The sequence below is a fragment of the Camponotus vicinus genome, unplaced genomic scaffold, assembly GCF_025532165.1.
Source record: "Camponotus vicinus isolate PSW18456_S1 unplaced genomic scaffold, iyCamVici1.0 SCAF_10, whole genome shotgun sequence".
Classification (NCBI taxonomy): domain Eukaryota; kingdom Metazoa; phylum Arthropoda; class Insecta; order Hymenoptera; family Formicidae; genus Camponotus; species Camponotus vicinus.
The window spans coordinates 12,469,414-12,489,148 of record NW_028141946.1 but is presented as its reverse complement, the minus strand read 5'-3'; the positions used below and the strand labels follow the sequence as shown (position 1 = coordinate 12,489,148).

At 39.0% G+C, this 19,735-nt stretch overlaps 1 long non-coding RNA gene across 1 annotated transcript; it reads left to right on the top strand.

Annotated features, from left to right (window-relative positions):
- The first annotated feature begins 12,519 nt into the window (after nucleotides 1-12,519).
- Nucleotides 12,520-13,306, top strand: LOC145960786 (uncharacterized). Its single transcript, XR_014435464.1, has 2 exons — nucleotides 12,520-12,688; nucleotides 13,067-13,306. It is a non-coding gene; the product is annotated as an uncharacterized LOC145960786 (long non-coding RNA).
- The last annotated feature ends 6,429 nt before the right edge of the window (nucleotides 13,307-19,735 follow it).

Here is a 19,735-nt window from a genome sequence, read left to right as displayed (position 1 = left end):
ATAAATGTATATTTTGTTTATTATTAATTGTATATTTTGTACATAACCATGTATATATTTTTATATTTTATACATTTTATATATTTTTATATTTTAATAAATTTTATATTTTTTATATACATATTTTATATATTTTAATAAATATTTATAATACATTATTTTTTATACACATATTTTATATATTTTAATAAATATTTATAATACATTATTTTTTATACACATATTTTATATATTTTAATAAATATTTATAATACATTATTTTTATGTATCCAAGAGTTGTATGATTTATGCATTCCCAACCATTTCACGTATACGTCATCACCCTTTTCCCGCAAAATTTTTTCCACGAGATATACGTCGGGATTAGCGACGCGTTGTATCGTAGAATCCTCCAGCGACGGGATTTCCACGCGAATCTTCGAGTATGAATGTCGCGGGATTAGTTTTCTGCACCTCGACAATCTTAAAAACTTCGGTCGTCCAATTAGGTGTGAAACCTTTTTCAAAGATGATCTTGTATTTACTCACGCGTACCGAATCGCCTACTTTAAATTTTGTCGGAGCCGCAATTTTTACGTTGCTATACACCGTATTTAAAAGTTTTTCGGCGATCGCTGGAGTGACGTCGGCAGGTCTCATACCGATGGTGCGATGTTTTCGCGTATTGTACTCTGCAACGAGTTGAGATAGCTCGTCGATCCATTTGTAATTTCCATTAAACGTAAACATTTTCCACATATTGTTTTTCAAAGTACGATTGAATCGTTCCACGACCGAGGCTTTCATAACGGAATATGTTGAGTAATGATTAATGTTGTGTTTCTTCATGAGTTTCTGCACACTCGCGTTGTAAAATTCTTTTCCTCTGTCGGTTTGAAAATTTTTCGGACACCTTTTATCATCTCCAATAATCTTTGCGATCGTTTCGGACATTTCGTTTCCGCTCTTACTCTTGAGCGGTACGGCCCACGCATACTTGCTCAACACATCGATAACTGTGAGTATGTATTTATGACCCTTGTTGAGTCGAGAGTACGAACGCATGTCGACCACGTCCGCCTGCCACAGATCGTCGTATCCGCGTACAATGACGCGTCTTCGTGGAAAATTTCTTCTCGCCGGAGCATGTAATTCCTCAACTAATTGTCGCTTTTCGGAGGTGTTTTTCTTCTTTCGCTCGTTTGATCGAGGCATAATTAATATTGCGATATTAGTATGTCTCGTTTACTGTGCCGAGTCAGATGTTGCATATCTCAGCACATTCTTTATCTCGTCCATCATTATTCGTAGCGCCTGCACGTTTGTTTCGAGCGCGATAATTTTTTGCTTAATTTCTCCCTGTCGATCTCTCAAAAGTTTATCCACGTATCGTTTGTTGACGGCGTCAGTATCAGCTTCCGGTTGCGCTACGCGTTGAATCTTGCGCGACCTTGCGTCAAAGCCGGTAGTAGTCTGGTAGAGCGTTTTCGCGAACGTAATTTCTCAATAATCCATTCCATTGATAGTACAAATTATTCGACGTTCCGAGCGATAATCCAAATTTATTAATCGACATTTCGGTACCAAGAACTTTGACCGAATGACACGTATCATCGATTAATTTATACGCATAGTTTAATTTATAATAATGCCGGCCTCGCGAAGTTCTTCGATAATTGACAAGATTTCATTGTCGTGAGCATTCGTCGATGACAAGAAGGAGGAAAAAACGAATACTTCCAGTAGCGAAACGCGATGGTATTTTACCACTTTTACCGTTGTTGGGAGTTGTCGGTTCTTTGGCCGGCGGTGCGGCGGAAATCGCAAAGGCGGTAAACGATAGCAAGGTGGCGCAACGTCAGCTGGAAGAGTTGCAGCGTCACAATCGCGCTATGGAAGGTCGCGGACTTTATCTTGCTCCGTACAAGCGCGGACAGGAATTCTCAACAAAGTCTAAGAGAAAAAAAAACGTCGAAAAAACATTAAAAATCCCTACGGGTACGACAACTAACGTGCAATTGGAACAATTGGCGAAACGTATGCGCATACCTTTCTTTAGAGGTGTTTTCATGCGCAATAATTTACCGATAAGCGGCATACGACGAAACGAGAGCGGTATCGTCAATTTGGATGATGTTGATGGTCCCGGTACTCATTGGGTAGCGTACGCAAAGAGGGGAGATCATGTTGTATATTTCGACAGTTTTGGAAATCTTCGATCACACCCAAGGAACTTGTGCGATATTTCGGACGAGTGAAAATTGAATACAATTACGCATCTTATCAAAGTTACAATCAGAGTATCTGTGGACAGTTGTGTTTAAAATTTCTTCAAACAGTCGACGATCAATTTAAAGCCTGACAATCCATCGTCACGACTCAGTATTCGTTCGACATGTCACTGACACTTACGTTGACTGGCAGAAGCAGCGTTCTCGCTGTAAGCTATTTTCCCGCTATAGATTTGACCGATGCCGATTACAAGCTCGGATTAACGGATTTTGAAACTTATCATACGATTCCGAACGTAAATTTTTCGAATAATAAATTTTACTTTGGCAACGACGACAAAGAAATTACGATTCCCGAAGGATCGTACGAATTGCACGCTATAAATGACTATCTCAAACGCGCAATTTTGCAAGACGAACACCTTTCCAAAGATGTTGAAAACAATTATGATGAGGAATATCCAATAGTGCTCCGCGCCAATCATAGCACGCTAAAGAGCAAAATCAAATGCGCCTACAGAATAAACTTTACCAAACCCGACAATGTAGGATCCTTACTTGGATTCTCGTCGAATCGTATATTGCAACCTCGCAAGTGGTACGAATCGGACGAACCGGTTAATATTATAAACGTAAATATTATTCGTATAGAATGTAACGTGACTACTGGTGCGTACAGCAATGGCATGCGCGTACACACGATACATGAGTTTTCACCGAGTGTACCGCCAGGATATAAGATATCGGAAACGCCGGCGTAGATCATTTATCTGCTGATCATCGTACGGAGCATTACGGATTTAACGATACGTATTGTGGATCAAAGAGGTCGATTGCTCGATTTTCGAGAAGAAGAAATTACCGTAAGATTGCATATACGGCGGCGACAAACATAGTATGCTCGTGCTGAACGAAACGGAGCACGCGAGAGACAATACTTTTACGAGGGACAATACTATTGCGGTATCGGGTGACAATAATAAGATAGCCATTAAGAAGAAGCTGAGCGCGTTGAATCGTGAATTTTTAAAATCATTGAAATTCATCGTACGAAAAGAATGATTGATATTTTGAATATCGGAGATGAGCCAGTCTTTGACGATTGCATCGTCAAGATTGACTCATACGTACAATCCGTACGCCAATACGACGCTTGGATTTGTACACGTTACCGTGCGAAAGCTTCTTTACATCGAGGGAAAGTTGAATGTGCGTAAAGCGAATGACGAAATGAAGGTTGTATTGGGAAACAATTGCGTTGCATTCATGTTTGATGAGGTTCGATACGAACTCGACGGAGTAGAGATTGATCGTATCAGAAATGTTGGAATAACTTCGACGCTCAAAAATTATGTCTCTCTAACGCACCAGAAAAGTATAAACTTGAAGAACGCTGCGTGGGATTTGACGTACAACGGTGACAAAAATTATTTCAACTATTGCGTACCACTCAACATGTTGCTGGAATTTTGCGAAGATTATAAACGCGTTGTGATTAACGCTCGTCACGAATTGATTTTGATACGTTCGCGCAACGATAATAATTGTCTATTCGGACATCCATCGTTGGAAGCTGAGAATTACTCAGGATACAGTGGCGTATGCCTTATGTAATATTGAACGAGATTAATAAATTGTCGATGTTGCGAATTTTGGAAAGCGGACGATACTTGAACATGAGTTTCCGATCTTGGGATCTATACGAATTTCCTCTGCTACATAGCACGACTAAGCATTCGTGGACCGTGAAAGCCATCTCCCAACTAGAGAAACCACGATACATGATCTTTGCACTACAAACTGGTAAAAAGAATTCAGTGTCACAAGATGTTACATTATTCGATGACTGCAAATTGACCAACGTTAAACTCTATTTAAACTCGGAATTTTATCCCTACGATGATTTAAATTTAGATTTTGAAAAAAAATAGATTCACCGTCCTATTCGACATGTACTCTCGTTTTCGCAAATCTTATTACGAATGCGATAACAGCACCACGCTATTAACCATTTCAAAGTTTCTACATTGCGGTCCTCTCGCGGTCATTGATTGCTCGCAACAAAACGAGTCAATTGATTCTATCAATTACCATTCGATAGCCGTTCAACGGTCCGTTCGACAGCCGTTCATTTCCGTTCAACGGGCGTTCAATACCCGTTTAATGTCGTTCAACGGTCGTTCGACAGCCGTTCAATTGCCGTTCGACGGTCGTTCATTTCCGTTCGACGGGCTTTCGATGACCGTTCATTTCCGTTCGACGGCCGTTCGACGGTCGTTCGTTTCCGTTCGACGGTCGTTCGATAACCGTTCGATGGTCGTTCATTTCCGTTCAATAGCCGTTCAACGATCGTTCAATAATTGTTCGATCAGGGTTGACGCATTATATTATAGCGTTATATTATATCATGCTAATTTGCATGGGAACATGCATACTTTGTCTTACGACGCGTTTTTGGTAAAGCGATAATGATACATCCCTATTCTAAAGTTTCGTACCGAGACGACTGTCTCCTCACAAAGTCGCGATATGATGATATTAATATTATATTATATACCATGCTGAGTTGCATGGGAACGTGCATACTTTTGTCTTACGACACGTTTTTGACATGGTGATAATGCTACATCTCTACTATAAAATCTCGTGCCGATCTCGTTGCTTCGTCATAAAGTTCTATAGAGATATAAGAATAGAGCGCGCTAGTGCTATGCTGGCCTGCAAGTGGAAACGATATCAGAGTTAGAGAGAGAACGCTGCATACGGGACCCGTCTGTCTCTTTCTACGAGTCGCGCGATTGGCTGTTCCCCACTAGGAGCATCCATCCCGTAAATCGTAAACAACGGCAGCACAGCAGAAGTACGTTGACAACTGTTTGTACATGTGATACATTGATACGTATTAAAAATATTTGAAAATGTAAAATTTTGCGACAAAACATTGATCATACACATAAATAAAAATGCCAAAAAAGTGTATCATTTGTCGTATTGAAGCTAGTCCAATTTGTGATCGGAGTTTTCATTTGTAAGTACATGTTTACCTATAACTTTAAAATCGAGTAGTATGAAAAATTTCATAAACTGTATTTACAGATTTCCTAAAGATGATTCACGAAAGCAAGAATGGATGCAAGCATTAGGTTTTAATACTCCACTTAATTACAAAACAGCCTACGTCTGTAGTGCTCATTTTGAAGATGATTGTTATGGTGATGTGGATGATCAACGTACTCGTAAAAGATTACTTTCAACTGCTGTTCCACACATTGAGAGAATCATTGAATCAAAAACTATGGAAGATTCCTTGCAAAAAGGTAGTAGTATCTGTGAAGCTAATGTAAACAGGGATGAAAGTACTGAGAGGGTTTCTACTGTAGCTATTAATGAAGAAATCAATTGTCATACAAACTCCGAAGAAGATGACATGAACACTGGGAGAAATTTAACTGAAGTAGCTCACGTAGAGAGCAGTTTAACCGTAACCTCTCAATGTAATGGAAATTCTGATGATGCTGTGGCTAACAGTAGGAAAAGGTAACATAAAAAATATATATAAATAAAATTGTATCACATATTAATTTGATATTTGTTATACGATTTAGGAAAAGTACGTCTCAAGTTCCAAGTGCAGCGAAAAAAATTAAATTTACAAAAGACAACTGTGTGCTGTACCTAAGCAGACATGATTTTAGTTCTGAAGAAAGTTATCAAAAGTTTTTAGATTTTGTAGATGTGCAAAGATTAAAATTAGTTGCAGCTCGAAACCAAAATTCCAGGAAAAATAAGAAATTAAAACTGTATTCTGGAATGATTAATGACTTAAAAAATAATCAAGAAACAGCTGCAGTACAATATTTGCAGGTTACTCTTTAATTTATTTATAATTATATCAAATTCTATATTACAAAACAACACAAACACTATACATTTGTGTATTTATAGTAATTCTTTTAATTTTTTAAAATTTTTAATTGTGTAATTTGTTAGATTTATTCATATTCAATTATTTTATACCAAGTATAAAAGATTTCAAAATCTTTTTTCTATTTTAACAAATTTTAATCATGATAAAGAAGACAAACGATAATAATAATCATTATAAATCACACAATTTTCATTCAGCTCATATTATGCGAGATTTATTGTTATATATACAATATTATTTACATTTATTTTTACATATTTATTTGTATTTTATTTATATTTTTAAATTTCTTATACAAATTGAAGTACCATACACAGAATTTGTATTACGGCAAAATATTTTTTTGTTTATGTTATTTACACGCTTTACTTTTTAACGTTTTCCTATTTACGTTGTTTTGTACATTATTTTCTAGTAATAAAATAAAAAATTGTAATTTTTTTTTAATGAAAAATGGACACCTGAAAAATTATACAATTTCTAATTATCTGAATATTTTTATGTACATTGAATTTCAGTAATCAGTAATTAAATAAGCAATCGTGTGAATGTGTGTGTGCTTTTTTTCATAAGAATTAATGAAATTTAATCTGAAAGTTAAGAAATATTATATACTTAAAGTATATTTATGCTTTTAAAGTTAATAAAGAAGAAATGTTATGTTAAATAAAGTATTTCATTTATTTGATTACAACGAATAAAACTGTCCTTTCAACACATCCTTTCAACACACCAATACAATTCACTAACATAAAAAAATACTTTTTTTCTTTAATAAATATTTTATCCTACAGGAACTTCCAACGCATGTTCAAGAGCTCATTCAGCGTATGATAAATAAAAAAGCAACTATTCCCTTTCCGACTGACCTTAAAAATTTTGCTAAAAGTTTGCATTTTCATTCTCCATCTGCCTATGAATTTATGAGACAAAGTTTTTTGAAGTGCTTACCATCCACTCAAACTTTGAATAAATGGCTTACTACTACAGAGTACACACCTGGTATATCAGAAGAAATGATAAAAAAAATTTCAAAAATTGTTGAAGAGCAGTCGCCGAAAGAAGTTTTTTTTAATATAACGTTTGATGAAATGAGTATCAAGCAACACAAAGAGTGGAATTGTGCCACTGGTACTTGGAAAGGTTTGGTAGATTTGGGAGGGCAATTAACTGAAAATTATGATGACGGTACAGAAAAATTAGCTACAAAAGCTTTAGTATTTTTGTTGGTCAATATTAATGGTTCATTCAAAGCTCCAATTGCTCATTACCTTATTAACTCTTTGAATGGCTTAGAAAAATCGATTCTACTGAAGGATTTACTAATAAAACTTCACGAGTACGGCATCAAAGTTATTAGTGTTACTTTTGATGGTGAAAGCACACAAAACGGCATGTGAGTTACTCGGAGCTCACTTAAATTATTGCCATATTGATTTTAAACCATCTTTTCCTCATCCTACGACCCAGGATCCTGTGTACATATTTTTCGATCCTTGCCATTGCCTCAAGCTTATTCGAAATTACTTTGCTAACAAAGGACCTTTAATATATGATAACAAAGACACATCGATCGATTGGTCTTATGTTGTAAAATTGAATGAAAAACAGCAAAATGAAAAACTTCACCTTGCCACAAAAATACGAAATCGTCATATTCATTTTCAAAACGAGAAAATGAAAGTATTTTTAGCGGCACAAACACTGAGTAACAGTACATCAGTTGCGTTAAATTTTTTAGAATATCAGTTGAAAGAAAAAGACTTTATCGGTTCTAATCCAACAGCTCTTTTTTGTAAGAATATTAATGACACTTTTGATATTCTTAACGTCAAAAGTAAATATTCTAACAATCCTGGCAGATCGTCTGTAACAATCAACTCGTTACCAGAGCTCAAAATAAAAATAGATTACCTTGTATCGTATATTGAAAAATTGGAAATATATGAAAAACCAAAAAAAAATAAGTTAAAATCAGGTGATAATCTAAAAATAAAGAAAAAAGTTACCGAAAGTCCCATCGTGTGTACAGGTTTCGTCGGGTTCATAATATGTTTAAAAAATATATATGACCTTGCTTATTATTTATTGCATAATAAATATATCGATTATCTTTTGAGTTACAAATTGTCTCAAGACCATATAGAGATGTTTTTTTCTCTTATTAGAAGGATGAACGGTTTCAATAATAATCCAACAACGATTCAATACCTTTCGGCTATTCGGAAATTATTAAGCAATCGTTTGAATGTTTGTATCTCATCATCTGCTAACTGTGCACCATTAGATAATACGTTATTAGTAACTATAGATAACACCTCTAAAAATGAATCAGTAAAACCAAATGGTTGCTTTAACGTCACAAATGAAAATGAAACTTCGGAAACTTCAGAAAATTGTATTTCAGCCAATAAAAATCAATGTACATTCGATCACGAGTACTGTACAATGGATGGTTCTTGGAGTAATAGTGAATACCGAGATGAAATAATTGCGTACATTTCAGGATCAATTGTACATTATTTAAAGCGATCTATTCACTGTACTGATTGTTTAAAACTAATTGACGGATCAAGTAATTGTGATAAAACACCAAAGCTAATCGTATTAAAAAATAGAGGAGGTTTAAATTTTGCAGCAGACTGGGTAATTGTTATATGCAAAAGCACGGAAAGAGTTATTAGGGAGCAAAAAAATTTGTTTGATAAAAAAATTGTATCAATAATTATAAGCGAAACATTGACTAATTTACCATGTGATATACTTAATGATAAACATTTTTTAGAACAAGATCCGTTATTAAGCCATAGGAATCAGTTGTTGACACTAATAATTAAAAAATATATAAACATTAGGTTTTTGCATGAAAGTAGATTGATGAATGATAAAGTTAATCGTATTCGAATGAAAAATAACAAAGTTACCTTATTTTGCGGCCAATGATAACTTTCAGTATTTGTTTATTTACTATTTACCAAAGTTTTGTAATTAAATAATTATAGATTCATTATTTATGTTTTGCATGTTTTTATTTATAAATTTTAAGCATTAAATACATTTAATATGTAGTTACTGTATAGTTTTTAGGATATTATAATTTTTTAAATAAAGTATTTAAAAAAGATTGTAAAAATAATTGTAAGTTTTCATTTTAACTTCCATACGTATATCATTCCTTTGTCGATTAAATTCGTATATAACATTTAAAATAAAATATTATTTATACAAAAACACAATTTATTATCATTTTTTATATTTACATTAAAAGTTTCATTAATTTTTTTTTACGAATAATATACTAATAATTTAAATTACATTTATCAATTATATAACCTAAAATAAAATATATATCAATTTACTATTTAAACAATAAAAAAAAAACAAAAGATAAAATACATTTGATGGGAATCGAACTCGATTCTTTCGCCAAAAAAACATTCGCAGCTATCCGCGCAGCTATTTTACTTGTTCTAATGTAAAGGTTAAACTTATATTTAAGTTGTGACCCTTGTTTGGGTTTAGGTTAGGTGGAAGGGGGCTTACGTTGTAGGAGTGCTTGTGGTGGGAGACAGCCAATCGCGTGGCTGGGCTAGAGAGAGACAGACGAGTCCCGTATGCAGCGTTCTCTCTCTAAGCTGATATCGCACCAGCGGTTCTCTCGCGCGCTCTATTCTTATAACTCTATGTAAAGTTCTGACACATTTTTGACATGGTGATAATGCTACATCTCTACTATAAAATCTCGTGCCGATCTCGTTGCTTCGTCATAAAGTTCTGAACTCTGAACCGTGTGCGAATCGAGAAGAAGTGTGTTAAGAAATGGATTGCGTATCAATATACAAGGATTAGAAAACTAAATTATTGGACATATTATGTATCGTCGTGTTAAACATGACGTTCCTGTGGAATGTAAGTATCGTTTTTGTGAATATTTTGTGAAAAATTGTGAAAAATTTTGTATTTTTTAAATAAATATTTTTGATATAGTTCCAGGATGAAATCCGGATACCGGGGTTTATGAATATAGAGCAGCGCCAGTGGGTGCGGGCGGTGCGCCGGCAGGCGCGGCAGGACTTCTCCTGTATGTGGGGCGACACCCCGGAGAGTCGCCATCACCAGGTCGAAGATATTTTCGACCTGCGGCGGCTCTTCGGGGAAGAGCCCTGTGATGAAATAGAAGAAGAAAATTGGGTGCAAGAAGATGTGGTTATAGCAGAGGAGCAGGAGGATGAAGAAGAACAGGAGAATGAGGAATGGATTGACAGATGTAAGTGTTTTTTTCTTTTTATAAATCTTATTGTAACTACACTTGTATTAATCCAATATCCTTTTTCTGTTCCAGGAGCGGCCTCTCCCTTAGCCAGGCGCATCACCCCCCTCCCCCTACCCTATATATATGTTAAATTTTATATTTTACATTATTGTTATTATTATTCACTTTTTAAATTTTAAATTTTATATTATATTATTATTGTTATTATTATTATTATTATTATTATTAAATATTATTTTATTAGACACACACATACACACACACACACACAAACTGTATAGTACACGCACACATTTTAAAATAAATTTTATATATTTTAATTGTCAAAAATTGCAGTTATTTACGCGCCTTGCGCTCCCATCCCTTGCGCTATCTCTCTCGCGCACTAGTTGTAAGTCTCGCGATATTTTCGTTGCGTTCTCTCTTTCGCGCGTTAATCTTAAGTTCTCTCTATCTTCGTCATTGCTCTTTCGCGCTATCTCTTGCTCTCGCGCTTAGATAGAATGAGTAATCTCTCTCGCACGCGCTATGACACAAAAAATGTATACACTTTAATAAATTTTATATTTAGTATTGAAGAAAAAAATGTATTTATTTACACACCTTTCCCTTGCGCTCCCATCCCTTGCGCTATCTCTCTCTCGCACGCGTTGTCTTGCGCTATTATCGTTCTAAGTCTCGCGATATTATAGTTCTCTCTCTCGCACGCGTTAATCATAAGTCTCTCTTTCGTATGCGTTGTCTCGCGATATTATCGTTCTCTCTCGCACGCGTTGTTCTTGCAATATCGTTCTCTCTCGCACGCGTTGTCTTGCGATATTATCGTTCTCTCTCTTTCATATGCTCGTCGCTATCATTCACTCACTTACCTTTGCGTCGTTCTTTTCCCACCTATGCGCCATCTTACAATGCGTCGTCCTTGTCCCACGTTGATATCGTCCTTGTCGTACGTTGACGCTATCCTTGTCGCACGTTGATGCTATCCTTGTCGCACGTTGATGCCATCCTTGTCGTACTGTCCTCTTCACACACCCTTAGCGCTATCCTTTTCCCACACGTAGCGCTATCCTTCTCGCACCTTCACACCATTCTCCTTTTGCGGATCCCCCTTCTCCTCGCGGACCCCCTCGTCCATCGGTCGCGCCGCGGATCCCCCTTCCCCGCGCGGACCCCTCGTCCATCGGTCGCGCCGCGGATCCCTCTTCCCCGCGCGGACCCCCTCGTCCATCGGTCGCGCCGCGGTTCTCCCTTCCTCGCGCGTGACGTCACTCACCGCGCGCCGCAATTCCTCCTTCCCTGCACATGACGTCACTCCCCCCGCGCCGCGGTTCCCCTCGCGCCTCACCCCCCCCTGGGAGGACCTGAGTTAGAACTCTCCTAGTCTTACTACTTCTATCGATAGCTCTACTTGTATTTAATACAAAACTTAATTCCAATAAGCAATGTATTAATTATGTAATTTATTTAATCGCAGATAGATTATGTAAGATAAGTAAATATTATATTAAATAAAACAGTTATAATGGCAATACGAGTCGAGTGTCGATGTTATAACACATTTATTTATAATACAATCAAATAAATATTGATATTAAAGCATACAAAGAGAGGATAGCGAACGTTTCGACCCTATTTTTGGGTCATCTTCAGCGCGAAAGTATATAATAAAAGATAATATAATGAAAAAATATAATAACAAAGTGTTTTATATCGGAGTCTGTTACAAAGGGTGCTGTCTAAAGCGATAATAAATGTCTCGGTATCTCATTATCTTGACGATGCCTACGTAAAAACAAAGGACAAAAGTAAAATAAGTTAAATAAATAATGTAATTAATATGAACAAAGAAAGAAAAAGTACTAAATTAAACAATTCTCAATCAGTCATCACGAATCACAAGGTTGGTTTTGATCATACTTTTGATTGGGATGGCGTTCAGGTTTTGGATCGAGAACCATATTTGAGTAAAAGATTGATCTCCGAAATGCTATATATCAAGAGGCAAAAAAATGGTCTCAATTTGCAAACGGATACTGAACGTTTACCAGATATTTATTTAAATATTGTCAACAACTTGCCAAAAATTTAACACAGTTTCTAGCATAACAAATAGGTCTGCGACTTTGCGTATGTGTACATTTATACATTATTTGACTCTCTTTACCGTTTATATATAAGTCACATTTATCCGTTAAAGACGAGTCGATCTTTGTCTTCGGAGATGTTAAGTTGTCTCTATTCATCTCCTCGGCGCGTCATTATCTTCGATGCCTGGAAGTAAGTCTTATTTCCGTAGTTTTAACTTCTTATCTTTTTAACCTTTTAATTTTTATTTCTTGACTATATGTTCAGTTTATTTAGATCATTTTTAATAAATTGACATTAAAATAATTTCAATCTCGTAATTTTCATGTTTAATTCTTAGTACTTTTTTCTTTCTATGTTCATATTAGTCATATTATTTATTTAACTTATTTATAACTTATTTATTTTATTTCTTTGACTTTATGTTCAGTTTATATTTAGATCATTTTTAATAAATTAACATTTCAATCTCGTAATTTCATGTTTAATTTAGTACTTTTTCTTTCTTTGTTCATATTAATTACATTATTTATTTAACTTATTTTACTTTTGTCCTTTGTTTTTACGTAGGCATCGTCAAGATAATGAGATACCGAGACATTTATTATCGCTTTAGACAGCACCCTTTGTAACAGACTCCGATATAAAACACTTTGTTATTATATTTTTTCATTATATTATCTTTTATTATATACTTTCGCGCTGAAGATGACCCAAAAATAGGGTCGAAACGTTCGCTATCCTCTCTTTGTATGCTTTAATATCAATATTTATTTGATTGTATTATAAATAAATGTGTTATAACATCGACACTCGACTCGTATTGCCATTATAACTGTTTTGTTTAATTTTATATTTCGAGTCTTATATTTATTAATTTTTGTAAATATTATATTATTTAAAATATTTGCTTTTCATACATAAGCTATTTAGTTAAGCAAATTATATAATTAATACATTGTTTATTTGAAATCATGATGCACATTAAATGCAAGTAGAATATAAGAAATGATGGAATATTAAATAATTTCGAATATTTATTTCATAGAAATGCATCGGAGCATAGGACTTGGAGTCTTTTTAGAGGTTCTTAGTATGTACTCTTTTGAATCTTCACATGGAAAAAACGGCAATAAGTAACAATTTGTAGTATCAAAGGAGGCCAATAACTAAATGTCATTTTGTATTGTAAAAGCTTATATTGGTTCTCCAAATTCAATAAAACTTGTAGGTCTAATCTAGCATAAAAATTTCGACTCGAGGTGTGTTCAGCGAATTTAGAAAATTTTAATTCTAATTATAACACATATGCGCCACCGACGAGTTTTTATTCTTCTTTTAGTGAGTAAGCCTTACTTTTATTACACTTTCATACTTGATTTTTAGGTAATTATGCATAAAAGGGGCCTCCTCTCCGATGTGTTTTATTTTTAAATATGTTATAGGGGAGATCGTCCCGAGTAATTTCGTATATATATATGTATATATATATATATATATATATATATATATATATATTCGGGTCGCATTCTAAATACATTATTTTTGTGGCTATCAATGTACCAAATACTGTTTAGAATATTTTTCCGTTAACAGAAATCAATACTTTTGCAAATATATTGAAATATGTATGGATTGGCAGTTATCAGGACACTTTTATTTTCAATAAAAACGACAAGTATTTTTTTATTTAACGATTGCTTTCTATATATTTGATACTTACTAACATTTTTTTATAAATTGTGTATTGTTAGAAGAGAAAACCGATTAATTACACACAACTTTTTCGCAAGTCCTCAAATCTACCATAAAACCAAATAAATCTTTAGACAAAAGGCAGTTTTCAGACCCATTATAAATTTTAATAAAACAAGCAAGTAGTTTATTTTATTAGGCTTTTCTTTAATATACATGAAATATTATATCAACAGTAAGTGTAATAAATTATTAAAACGCAATATTGAGTAGAAGCAGAGCAACAATTTTGTATAAAAATTCAGGTTCTGAAATCTACCATAAATTAAATTATATCCTGAGGCAGTTTTCAGGTCTATATGAAACAGCGGAATGGCAGTTTTCAGATCTTTCTATTTTCGACAAAATTAAGAGCAGAATTGTAAAATTTCTTTAAATGACCCCACTAACAGTGATTTACTCATATTAAAGATATAATTTCCGTAATTTTCTAAAATAATATGCAAATATAATGAATATTCCTTTTTCATTTAGAACGGCTTTTTGTCGCAAATATAGACCTGAAAACTGCCATTCCGCTGTCTTATATAGACCTGAAAACTGCCATTCCGCTGTTTTATATAGATCTGGAAACTGCCATTTGTACATGAATTGTAATATTTTCGATCTTTTCATTCAATTACCTCATAAATTCTTAATATATGCTTTCTTTCGTGTTTTATTACCTTATGTCACATTATCGGTTTTACATGTTTCGCGACTTTAAGTATAAATAGCATTATTTGTGATGATGCGGTAAAAAACTGTTGAAAAAGAAAAATTCATTATACTTGCATATTGTTTTAGAAAATTCCCCGAATTATATTTTTTGATATGTGTAAATCACTGTTAATGGGATCATTTAAAGAAATTTTGCAATTCCGATCTTAATTTTGCCGAAAATAGAAAGATCTGAAAACTGCCGTTCCGGGGTTTTATATAGACCTGAAAACTGCCATTCCGCTGTTTTATATAGACCTCGAAACTGCGATTCCGTTGTTTTATATAGACCTGGAAACTGCCATTCCGTTGTTTTATATAGATCTGAAAACTGCCATTTGTACACGAATCGTAATATTTTCGAACGTCTTCATTCAATTACCTCATAAATTCTCAATATATGCTTTCTTTCGTGTTTTATTACCTTATGTCACATTATCGGTTTTACATGTTTCGCGACTTGAAGAATAAATAGCATTATTTGTGATGATGCGGTAAAAAACCGTTGAAAAAGAAAAATTCATTATTCTTGCATATTGTTTTAGAAAATTCCTCGAATTATATTTTTTGATATGTGTAAATCACTGTTAAGGGGATCCTAAAGTGACGGGCGAACTCCGACGGATTAGCGCCCCCATCTAAACGTAACTAAAAATGTCGATAATATCGATAATATCGACATTTTTAGTTCCGCCATTACCGACATTATTGTTTGAAACATGCATAATAGAAAATGCAATCTTTTGCATTGCGTTCAATATACTGAAATGAGATAATATATATTTTTATTGATTTATATATTCATGCATATATATATAATATATTTTATATATGTATAAAATATATATATATATATATATATAAGTTCGATCCTTATATATATATATATATATATATATATATATATATATATGTATATAAGGGTCGGACTCAAATAGTTTTAGAGATGTAGGCTGAAAAAGGATAAAAATAATAAATAATACAATAATTCGCATGGAAAGTCGCAAATGTAGATATTATAATTTTACCATGTCATATATGTTTAAGGAAATATAATTAATAGAATATATGTATTTGTAAACTTTGCTTTTTCTTGCAAAGTACATGCGGGGACACCGCATGTTCCCCCTCTTTTTTTTTACATGGGGAAATGCATTTACGCATACCCCCGCCTTTAGGGAAAGGCGGGGATTATACGGGACTCCGAGGGATAACCTCGACTATCCGCTAAAACCCCATGGTGGCCGCTATCGCGCGCGATTGGGGTCCACGGGATCGCTTACGCACTCGGCCGCGACCCCCCTGCACGCAAGACCCTTCTCCAGTTAACAGAGAGGGGTCCATACCAAATATTGGAGTGTTATACACCCCAACCCTCGACGAATATGACGACGAGACGCGGCCACGCAATCTCGTCGCCCCTCCAAGGAGGGACCCATAGGGGGGAACGTCTGCGCCCTCAACAGCACGTCCCCCAAGTCCCTAGTCGAGGGGGAGTGGGTCCCCCTCGACCCGTCACTGGAGGAGGTGCGGGGAAAGTTAACCCCCGCAGGAGGCGCTAAGGAAGCCGGGCATATGTCCTTCTCCTCGCATCTCCCCTCCTCCTGCAGATGGGAGCGGAGGACGGATCATCCTCTCGCCCCCGCTTCGCGGCCTCCTTCCGCGAGATGACATCCTCGCAGAAGGAGACCATGGCGCCCCAGGCATCCTCGCTCCCGACCATGGCCTTAACCACAGCCGGGAGCGAGAGATCGTCCCCAATTATGTCTTTGAGGACACGGCGCTGCATATCTCAAGAAGAACATTCCTCCAGGGTGTGCTGCGCCGTGTCCCTTACCTCCGCACAGTGGTGGCTCTGTGTTGTCGGCTCACGCCTAGCCTTCTCATGCAGGTACTCACCGAAGCAGCCATGCCCGGTGAGTACCTGTACCAACCTAAATGAGAGTCCGCCATGCCGCCGATCCACCCTCGAGGATCAGTCCTCGAGGACCGGGCGAATGGCCCCGACAGCTCGGAGGCCGGCTCTTGGTATAGCCAGCCTCTCCTTCCCCTTTGAAATAGCTAGCTGCCGGGCCTGGTGCCTAGCAACTTCCACCGCTCGCGGTGTCGGGACAACACCCCACTGGCGAAGAGCGGTACGCCACTCGTATACGGAGGTGTATATCTCCGTCAGCAGGTCCCACGAAATGGATCCCGACACCGCTAGTGCTGCCTCGCAGGAGATGGTCCTATACCCGCGTGTGATCCTGATGGCCAGCCTCCGCTGCAGTCCAAGCGCCACGGCTGTACTGCGTCGGCTGGCCACCAAATCTTTGGACTACACGGGGGCTCCATATAGGATCATAGATCCGACCACTCCCATATAGAGGCGGCGGACTCTGTCCTTTGGCTCCCCACTGTTGGGCAGTATACTCCCAAAGGAGTTTATGACTGCCCCAATACGGGGGCCATGCGGCGGAAGTGCGCTCTAAAGTACCAATGGCAATCAAGGTACAGCCCCAAATATTTCATATAAAGCCGTACCTCGATGCGGACTCCCTCGATGATTATGTGGGGCTGAGGTGGCGGCTTCCGCCGAGGCCTTGTGAAATACATTGCCTCGGTCTTATGAAGCGCCACCATCAACCCCAATGCGCGAATACGGTCGACAACCAGTGCCACCCCTACTCGTGCAAGGCGGGTGGCCTCTTCCCAATTGTCCCCCCAGGCCATAACCAAAGTGTCGTCTGCATAGCAGAAGGGAGAGGGCACCCCGCAACACCTAGTCGTAGCCGAGGTTCCACAGGAGTGGTCCTAAGACCGACCCCTGCACTGCGTCTCCTTCCTATGTGGTACTTTGTATCGCGTTCGATATGTCACGGACCTGTCCCGGAGGTAATCCCCGATTACCTTCTGCATATAAAGCGGCACCCGGTGATATCCGAGTGCACACCTTATACTCTCCCAAGGTAGGGTATTAAAGGCGTTGGCGATATCAAGAGATATCGCCAACGCCACCCCACCTCGGGAGACAGCCTCATCCGAGAGGGCCCGTACGCGTAAAATCGCATCCACGGTTGATCGACCCTCTCGGAATCCGAACTGACAGTTGGCCAGATCGGGGCCCACCAGGGACAGGTGCCGTTTGAGGCAGGCAACGAGCAAACGCTCGAAGAGATTGCTCGCCTCATCCAGCAGACATATCGGATGGTACGCGGAGGAAGACTCCGCGGGACGCCCTTCTTTTCGGAGGACCAAACCCGCCTCCTTCCATTTGGAGGGAAATCGCCCCGACCGAAGACAGGCTGTAAAAAGCCGCCTCAGTCGGTCCCCGAGGACATCGAGGGCTAAGACCCAGGCACGGTCAGGGATCCCGTCCGACTCCGGGGCGATATTTTTCGCCCGGAGCCTCTTGTTTGCCCTGGCCAGCTCCTCCTCAGTGACCCCCAGATCGGCGGTCCAATCTTGTACTTGGATCGCCTGTCTCGGAGGCTGGCCCGCCCCTCCCCTATTGGAGAAAAGGGCAGAAACCACATCCTCCAAGACCTGGGGATGGAGATCCCCTCTGTGATCGGGAGCCCCCCTGACGGCAGACGTTTCCTTACGATCAGGTAAGGGCGCTCCCATGGATCGTCATTGAGGGTCTCCAGGAGCTCCGCCCAGGCCTTATCTCTGGCCCTCTTGATGGCGCGCTGCAGTGCCTTTTTTGCCTCTTTGTAGGCTTCGTGCAGCGCTGCCGCTTCGGCCTCCGTGTGCCGCTTGCGACGACATCTGGTGTACCGGTGTCGCTCCCTTACGCATGTTGCGCGTAATTACGCAATCTCGAGCGACCACCAGTACACTGCTTTCCTCGCGGGGAGGGTCCGGATCCGGGGCATGGCGGCGTCGCAAATTTGCGTCATTGCCTCCTGGAACCAGGAAATCTCCCCGTCAACGTTGCAGGGGCCCGGATCTGTCTCCTCCAGGGCCTTGGCCGAAGCAGCTGCCATCAGGTGTCCTCATCCAGGCGCTTCAGCGCCCAGCGGGGTGGCAGGGGTGCACCCCCGGGAGGGCACGGCCGGTCGCCAAGGGAGGGGCCGGAAACGTCCCACCGGATGTACCGGTGATCGGACAGCGTCTCCGACCCCGTCATCACTCTCCAGCCGACCATCCTGCGCGCGACCGGCGGGGAGCCGAAGGTCACATCGACCACGGACCCGCCGTTATGCCGCACTCAGGTGTGAGCCGAACCTCGGTTGAGCACCACGAGGCCCAGCTCCGCCCCTCACTCCACGAGCACACGGCCCCGCGCATCTGTCACAGGGGAACCCCAATCCATCGACTTAGAGTTGAGGTCCCCCGCAACCAACACTGGACCGGGTAGCTGGCGACGTATAACTGTCGCCAGCCGGTCCAGGTATGCGCTGAACTGGGCCAGATCGCGGTTGGGTGAAAAATACACCCCCACCACGGCAATTTCCCCCCATTGTGCGGCCACGTAGCCGTTCCCTCTCCCGATAAGGGAGAGGGGCAGTGCCTCCGCACCGCACTTGCCGATGATGGCGACCAAGCCGTCCACGTCGCCGATCCAAAAGGATCTAACGGGGACGTGCTCGGCCACCACGGCCAAGTCTATGTTCCACTCCGCCAGGGTCTGAAGTAGGAGATCCTGCGCCCTGGCGGAGTGGTTTAGGTTCGCCTGCAGGAGGCGATGGTCCTGTATAACTACTCGGTATCCATCGCCTCCTCCCGGCCAACACCACGGCCTTTATCCGGCTCGGGGACCGGGAGCCGCTCCGTAGTCGGCGAAGCAGCCCCCTTTTCCCC